This window comes from Dermacentor variabilis, chromosome 4 (genome assembly GCF_050947875.1).
Source record: "Dermacentor variabilis isolate Ectoservices chromosome 4, ASM5094787v1, whole genome shotgun sequence".
Classification (NCBI taxonomy): Eukaryota; Metazoa; Arthropoda; class Arachnida; order Ixodida; family Ixodidae; genus Dermacentor; species Dermacentor variabilis.
The window spans coordinates 117,187,904-117,196,230 of record NC_134571.1 but is presented as its reverse complement, the minus strand read 5'-3'; the positions used below and the strand labels follow the sequence as shown (position 1 = coordinate 117,196,230).

The window sequence follows — 8,327 nt, the reverse complement described above, 5'->3', positions numbered from 1 at the left end:
ATGCTCAACCATCTCAAATATTATAGAGTATGGCGCACAACAACCTTGAATCAAACTCCTCCCCTTGTGTGTTCTGTGTGATGCGCAAACAGTTAGCAGTGGCGCACGCGAGGTAACGTGTAACATGAACTCCCAACTTTTGTATTGAACTAAACGTTGAAGAAATGAAACATTCGCCGTCAACATCACCGCTAATTATCGTCAACCGAATCAAACAGCACAGAAAGCTTCGCTTAAATCGATACCGCGGCGAAATGCTGTAGGCAGCATCTTCGCGAAAGTGGTTGAAGTAACCACTTCCTCATGGTCCATTTGGTAAAAACAGTTTTTGTTGAACTAAACACAACGATAAAGATGTTTAAGATGCGGGCGACTAACCCCAGCGCGGAAGACTCGTTCTTCTGACGTCGTCTTGTTGTCCACGACTGGGGGTACACTTTTATTGTTCGCCCCTTTTTTTTCGTTATTTTATTATTTACTTTATAATTTATTTTATCCCCCCCGATATTGTTTAGGAGCAGCAAGAGAATGGTGGCGAGGCCTCGTTTATTCACTGGTTGCGCGACTTCGTCGGTTCTACCCATTTTCTCCCTCCCCTCACCATCCTCTCTTCCAGTCAATCTAGCTTCCGTCTGGTCTTACACATCAGTAAAAAGGCAGGCGCTGCTTTTGCGAGAGATCACGGTGAATTACAGCTTTCAAACGCTAATGTGGTATGCCATCCGTCCCGGGGAGCTCGAGATGGTATTTTGCACATTGGACACGGTGCAAAGTTCAGAAGCGTTTCTCGCGTCTCCTTTATTCTCTGTCCTCCATGCTCTTTCCGGGAATATACGTTCTCTGAACCACCACGACTAAGCCTGCAAAACAGCACCCCATTGTACCTGAAGTGTCGTGTCGAGGCGGTCATAGCTTCTCCAAACGGAGAAAGGGGGGGAGAGGGGTATATGTTCGTGCAGTATGTCAGAACAAAGGAAAAATTCGACGCAAGCTTTTCGGCCTCCTGCGGTTCGAGGGAGGGGAGTAAATCGTAGAACGTGGACACGCCAATGTTGCAGAGCCAACCAATCGTGGCCCATCACCCGTGGTGGGTTGAGCTATACACCCATGGGGTCCAATTGAAATCGAACCCGTGAGTGGGCACGTGCTAAATACTTTCGAGCACGCCATAAGACAAGTCGCTGCACAGCAAACGGCAGCTACTCGACCGTCACAGATCAGCTGAAGTCGCGCTCCCTACGATAGAGTCCACCGACTCCGCTTGTGCCTCGAGTATGGCGTCGTCGGGCCTTGCTTCTACCTCCGCTGCTGCTGGATTCGACCCTAGACTCTACGGCTACGTGATGCTTATTTCAGACCGTTCCAAGCTGTCGACGAGCACCAGCTTCAACGACGATAGCAGCAGCAGCAGCAGCGACGACAGCTGCAGCAGCAATAGCAGCAGCAGCAGTAGTAGCAGCAGCTCCTCCAGCAGCGACAGCGACGTCGTGCCGACCGGCGCCTCCCAGTCGAACGACATCGAAAGCGTGCCATCCACCTCCGGCGCCGCAGCCGTCTTCGTTAGGAGCGAGCCACCGGCCGGAGCGTCCCAGTCAAAGGACATCGAAAGCGTGCCATCCACCTCCGGCGCCGCAGCCGTCTTCGTTAGGAGCGAGCCACCGGCCGGAGCGTCCCAGTCAAAGGACATAGAAAGCGTGCCATCCACCACCGGCGCCGCAGCCGTCTTCGTTAGGAGCGAGCCACCAGCCGGAGCGTCCCAGTCAAAGGACATCGAAAGCGTGCCATCCACCTCCGGCGCCGCAGCCGTCTTCGTTAGGAGCCAGCCACAGATCTATATACAGCCGAACCTCGTCCGTCCGGCGGACTTTCCTAGTGACCACCCGGACCAATTTCACGACTGGAGCGCTTGGCCCCAGTTCCCTCCCAAGAAGAAAGCGGACCCACAGCGGGCGATCTTGGAGAGACTACCGGCCATGCTTCCCCATGTGACGCTCGTCAACCAGCACGAGTTCCTGCTGCGTAGGATGGAACTGCGGATACACACACTGGGCAGGCGAGTGTTTTTTACAACCGACGTGTTTTCGCGCCGTAGTGCACGGGGTGATCTCAAAACGGTTCGCTTTCAGAAGCGTTGCAATATCGCACTCCACAGGGCAGCGTGCTGGCTTCTGTTGTTGGCATGAGCGTTCCGAGCACGCATTAGCGTCCCTGCCGAGAAGCCTCACATGCCAAGTCGTGGTGTACATGCTGGTCTGAGAAAGAAAAGCAGTGGGAAGTAATCATGCGAACGATAATCACTCTCATTTTGCGAAGGCATCCATGCAGTTTAAACCGATACAGGAGTGCTGAGAGCAAGCTGGTTGAGTCGCCCACGTTCGTGCCTACAGGCAGCGCGTAATTCAGATACTAGGAACAAGCGCCTATGCGGCGAACCACGTATATTGCTTTCTGTTCATGTCTTTCTCACTATGGCATCGTGCAATCATCGTGTTTTAGCTGCTCGTTTCGACACGTGCTTGCGTAGCCATCACGTGGCAACGGTGTTCTTCAAAAATGACCTTGCCTCGTCCCTCGCATGCAGGTTCATGAAGCCAGCGCCTGAATTTCGGATTACAAACTTGGTTGATGAGTGGCAGTACACGGCCTGGCTAACCTTCACGGATTCTACTGGGCGCCAATGCGGTGAGTGTGAGCCAGACGCTACCATCGTCGGCCTTTTCTTTACATTTTTGTGTTTCTCTATTTTTTGGCGAAGTGAATATAAGCCCTGAAGTGTATCCTTGCACTTTCGCAGTTGGTCAGTACAGCCACCCGGATTCCCCGCGGCCCGGTTCCTGGTTGAACGGCCGGGTGCTGTCGTTTTCCAAGCTCAAGCTCTTCTCCAACAAGAAAAAGATCCCGAACCCGCCTCCGGTAAGAGTTCGTTCGCCGCTTCCCCATTTTAGTCGCGATTGCTAGTTAGGTCACCGTTCGTAAGGTGCACAATACTTAGCGAGTATGAAGAAGCCTACGCTTTGCATTAACACCCCGGTCACAAGGCCCTCGGTTTTACCTAGCTCTAGTGCCGTAAATATTCAGTTCTAGTGCTGTGTGCGATCGTTCAAAGCTGACCCAGCGACATTTGGCCACGCGACCTGCCGGAAAGAGAAATACGCAAGTGTAGGCCCTGTGGATAGAAATTCTTTGCTTGGAAGGAAGGCCTACTTCAATCTCTGGCCGCACTGACATTTGACGAAGTTCTGCAATAGGCTGCACCTACCAAGGTGTATAGTTTATTCGTAGGACGGAGGAGCGCGCTTTGATGAACTTTTTTTTTCGGAAGGCTTGAAGGGGTCTCTAGACACCTCGCCTGGAAATTTGACCAAGGCTATGGTATGCGGGCCACGATGCCTTTCAGTGAATACCAATCCGGAAGACTTCCTTAATATTCCTCCTCGACTTCTTTGTTTACGCGGTGCGCTTATGGTCATCATTCGCGAACAGGACGGGTGCGACCACTGGTATCTCGACGTCCTCGTCGCCCGACGCGACCACAGCGTCGTCTGCTACGGAGGGCGCCATTTTCCACAGCGCGTTGACGCGAAACGGTCCATCTGTACATAAAGACGTTCGTGCATGTAGTAACCGCCGCCGAAGCGACCCCAGAATATATGCCACTTACTGGTTTTTGACTTTCTTTGCCAATTTAAAATTGAAATTCCTAGTTAAATCGCGAACAGCGTTCTGGAAATCATGGTAATTTCATTTGCAACGTCTCAGGACCACATTCCCGTCAGTTGTCAACCCCTTTCAACGTATCATTCATCTTGAGACTCGGAAAATGCTTACAACTGTAGAACGAAGGGTCTTCGATACGATTTTCGTGGAACCGATAAGAGTTCCGCCTGTGGTACAGAGTGTCGCAACTCCTTTCTTCGCAAGCTGTAGCAGACTATCGATCCTCGTGCATTTCCAGGTAGAAGCGCGCTACTGTTTTAAAGAAACCTCTACACATATTGCATTTGTGCATTCCTTTTAGAAGGCGCACAAATTAGTGTGTATACATGTGCCATTGAAAATACCCTAATGAAGGCGGCATTGCTCCAAGCGCTCTCGTTGACCCCGTGTGGAAAGCCAGTCAGATCTCGATCTCTCGTATGAGTCACATCGCTCACTCATTCCACGTAGACTGGGCAGAGACGGATGTAAAGGGGCGGAGCGATGCCACTGCGATATGCTGCAACGCAGATGTTTAAAACCTAATATTAGGCGCGTTACGCAGCACACTTGGATTTGCGTCATGGTGACCGCAATGATGACCGGCCCTTCCGAGTGATTGCGAATTTGCACAAAAATAATTTCGGGCTCCTTTTAAAGGCACACCAAAGATAAAAAATCTGAGCTGCAATAGAAAATTTCGTTTCCATAATTTAAAAGAAAAACCGTGTCATGCGAGGGGACCAGAAAAGACGCCAAAGAGTAAAACCGGCGTCGACAACGCATTGAACATTCCTAACCAGATTTGAATTTCAAAATTAAGTTTGACGGCATCTGCTTGGGCCTAGATTTTATCGTTAAAGGTAGACTACATTATATTGTAGAACAGCCTAAAAATGAACTTCAGGAGTTTCAACATCTTTTAGTTAACCGCAGCCGCCGAAACGTGTAAAAATATTTTGAAAATTTTGGCGTCACTGACTGCAGGGGCTCCGGCACGACATTCAGAAAGGGAAACATCAACAATGTTTACTCTTATATAAACCAATCTAATGCGGCGAAAGTAAAGTTTTGAGAGAATATATCACCACTTTAAACTTATTTGCTTTTAAAGATGGGCGGCCGACTTTATACCTCTTGCACGATGATTCGTGCAGATATCGTAACGCTTTACAAGAAAGATTCGCTAATCCTAGAACTCTTAGTGTCAGATAATTTACATATCTCCTCAACTGAGGACCGTAGATAAGCGTGGCGCCCCCTAATATCTCGCAAATGTCCATGTGTCGCCTCTGGGTAGCGCCTATATGGAGCATGCTGTGTAATGCATAGCAGTTGTCTGGAGTTGCACAAGTTTAGTGGTCATCGAATATTCCGTGGGCATAATTCTCATCGTTGCCTCCGAATTCAAAAGTTCCAAGGAACACACTCTCCCTCCCTCGCCTTAATTTGCGTGCAATTCGTGATAAATCTTTGATATGTTGCCGAAAGCAGTTGACTGTAGTCATACTTCTTTCGCTGTCTTTTCTAATATAAATGCACGAAGTATAAATTTTTCACGTCAGTGATAAAATTCGTATCACAGAGGGATAAGAAGCTGTAAAGACTTGGGAAGCCAGATCGCTGTTGATTACGAATTCACGTATTTCCGTGAAATCACTACGGAGGCGACCGTAGACTTCCGCGGGACATTCAAGCAGCATTCAGAAAGTATACACGCCGGGAATGAAACCGGCATTCCTTTTAGTCTTCCTGGTCGGGCAACCTTCGTCACCGAATCGGAACGCTAATAGCGCTCTCATAATTATTACAAACTGGTATGTCATCAGTACTTGGCAGCCATTGATTCCTTGTTTTCGTTGTCAACGGTCAGCTTAGCGGAACAGAGCGCGTAGTTGCCGGGGCTAGCCGACAGTTCCGCGACATCCTTCGGCTTCCCACGTACACATTCTTCTTGCATTTTGCAGCGTCGATATATACATTCAATAATGATTTTTGTAGGACTTGAACGCCTGTTGACTATGTCATTTAAAAGGCCTGACAGAAATATTTAGCGCAATGTGAAATTCTAGAATCTCGAGCCGCTTAAATTTTTGTCTAAAGGTTAGATCTGCCTAAAGGAGCAGTCCCGTGGCCTGTAGAGTGTGGTGCTCCCTTAAATTTCAGCTGAAGTTCCTGCACCAGCTTAACATCAAGTCATGGCGTAGGACGGTGTCCTGCTCAGGTGTATTTATTTATTTTTTATCGGTAAACTGGGCTTACATTGCATTGTACAACAATGCAAAGCACGCAGCGCTCCCTGCATACATTTCCCGATTAAGATTATTGCTGCGCAAGCTGCCACAGAGATGACAGCATGCGACATGAGGAGCGACGTTCCTAACCTTTTGCATTTAAAAGAACCAGACCAACAAATGATTTCAGTGTTGTTGCTGCACCGCTGTAAGGGCAGCGTGCTGACACAATTTCCATTATTCTAAAGCAATAAAGTGTCGCATAACCCCCTCAGTAGTTGCAGTGGTGGTTTTCAACAGCTTCACTAGACATACACTTTTGCAAGGCTGGGACGGCGTGTCAATTTGTTTGTAAATATGTGTCGTACGTATAGCGAAAAATGAGCATGCAACCTGTTCCCTAGACCAAGGCCTTCGCTTCCCCACTCCAAACTAAAAGCTCAACACCAGAAACTGCCCTCCTTTCTCTTTCAGATCACTCTGAGGTGTTACCGCACTTACCATATCCAAGTGAATGTTGGGATTGTGGACGATGACGGACACATCGTCAGCGAATCCGTCGTCCGGCAATCTGTTGGTGCCGACTTCATTGCCGTCACCAGCAGCATTTTTAGGTGGGTGTTGTGCTTTGCATGCTGGCTGTTTCTTTTGCAAACCTCTGTATTTCACTCTCCTCTTCTTTCTCTCTCTCTTTCCTTTCTACAGCTGAAGAAACCACGCTCAAAATATTATTGTCATGTTAATTTTTTCTTTTTTGCTTTTATTTTCAGGCATCCAGTCAACAGGGGTACAAGAGAGGCACGCTAAATGAAGTTCTCAAGGCTGTTTGTGTAATAACAGTAATAAAGAAATATTTATTTGTGAGTACAAACAGGCCCTTTCTCTTTTTTTTTCTTGTTTATTGACATTTTACAGTAAAACCAAGACAAACAATGCAATGGTGGATGTGGCTACTGAGGAACAGAAAAATAGACCTGCTGCACACATGGCGATGCTGCAGGTCAGTGTCGCCCTGAAAAGAAAGAAAACAAAGTGGAAGCGGTCTCTGCGTATAAATAAGAACACCCTATACCCTTGCATGCCTCAGAGAATGACGGGCACGTACCCAGGGGTTGGAGGGGCCCGAAATTAAGCGGCATGTCCCCCCTCCCCTCACCGCCTCGCCCATGTTAAAGCACCGCGAAATCAAACGTGAGACTTGACAGCTATTAGGGGGTCAACATTTTGCTGCCTTTTTCACTCCGTTTGGATGGCGATAGTTATCCGCATCTCCTGAGGTGTGAAGGCCGGCTTTCTCATCGATTCGGTGCCCGCGCGATTAACTCAAGAAGCGTTCAGTTGTCGCCATCTATTGAACGCTCACGTGCATCGATGTTGCTTCGTTAGTTCAACCTTCTTTGTTTTAACTGATCCAGGGACCAGGAAAGGGATTCGGTTCGTGGTAGATTGGTCTGTATGCTCGTGAAACAAATTGCAGCGGTAGAAAACACCAGCTGCGCTTAACTTTTCTTTTCGCTTCACTATTTCCTCGAGCGACTGCTCGCCGCGACGTTGGCAGACCCTCTGAACCGTATACCCGCGATATATGGGTTAGATAATGTGGAAAATAAAATAATGCGAGGCAGCGTCCATCATAAAACCATGCAATAAACCTTCAACCTATAAGCAATATGACTGTCAGCCGTTACCTAGTCTGGTTCTCCCCAATTGTACTGCACTTTTCGTGCAACGGCAACTGGAAACATGAGTGGCAAGGAGTTGAGAAATTAAGTGATATACTAAGGCAGAGAGAGAAGGCAACAGCCAAACAGGAAGGAAAAGCGAAAAGTAAGAAATTTAACAATTGTTTATAAAAATATTTATGGATCAACATCTATTTACTTAACAAGAAAGTAGAGAAAATTGCGCCGGAAGTGAGAATAATTCAGTGTATATTGAATCACGCTTCTACAGGCATCAGTCGAGCCACATGACATAGCTACTTCTCTGCTGTGCTTATGTGGGTGTTTTTCTAACCTTCCGCGGTGGGCGCAGTGCGTCTAAAACCGCCACGTCCTGCGCTGTACGCGGGTGTACGGGACTGGCGGCAACGTACCGTTACGCAACTTACCAAATAGCAATATGAGTCGGTTTTGGCGCTTAACTTGGTAGATCAGTACACAAGGCTATCCAAAAGAATTGTAATTGTTCCGCAAATAATTATTTCCGTATAATTCTTCCAGAGCTGATTAAAAAAACTCGACTATAGTCGGATACAACTCCACTATATATGCTGTGAAGCCCCGCCCAAGCCCTCATAACCGCCAGCCACTGCGTTTAAAAGTGCGTTTAAAACTGGTGGCCACGCATCGTTATACCACTTCCCAAATAACAATATGAGTCGGTTTGGGTGCTTAA

The 8,327-nt window shown here is 48.0% G+C and overlaps 2 long non-coding RNA genes across 2 annotated transcripts in view; both read left to right on the top strand.

The window, feature by feature from the left end:
* Window positions 1–2,627: 2,627 nt before the first annotated feature.
* The window catches only part of LOC142577900 (uncharacterized), an 86,581-nt gene continuing 80,881 nt past the window's right edge, over window positions 2,628–8,327 (top strand). Inside the window, exon 1 of the long non-coding RNA XR_012827096.1 lies at window positions 2,628–2,682. This is a non-coding gene — a long non-coding RNA (uncharacterized LOC142577900). The remainder of the gene's footprint in view (window positions 2,683–8,327) is intronic.
* Window positions 2,827–6,775, top strand: LOC142577899 (uncharacterized). The gene is made up of 3 exons (XR_012827095.1): window positions 2,827–2,913; window positions 6,405–6,544; window positions 6,701–6,775. It is a non-coding gene; the product is annotated as an uncharacterized LOC142577899 (long non-coding RNA).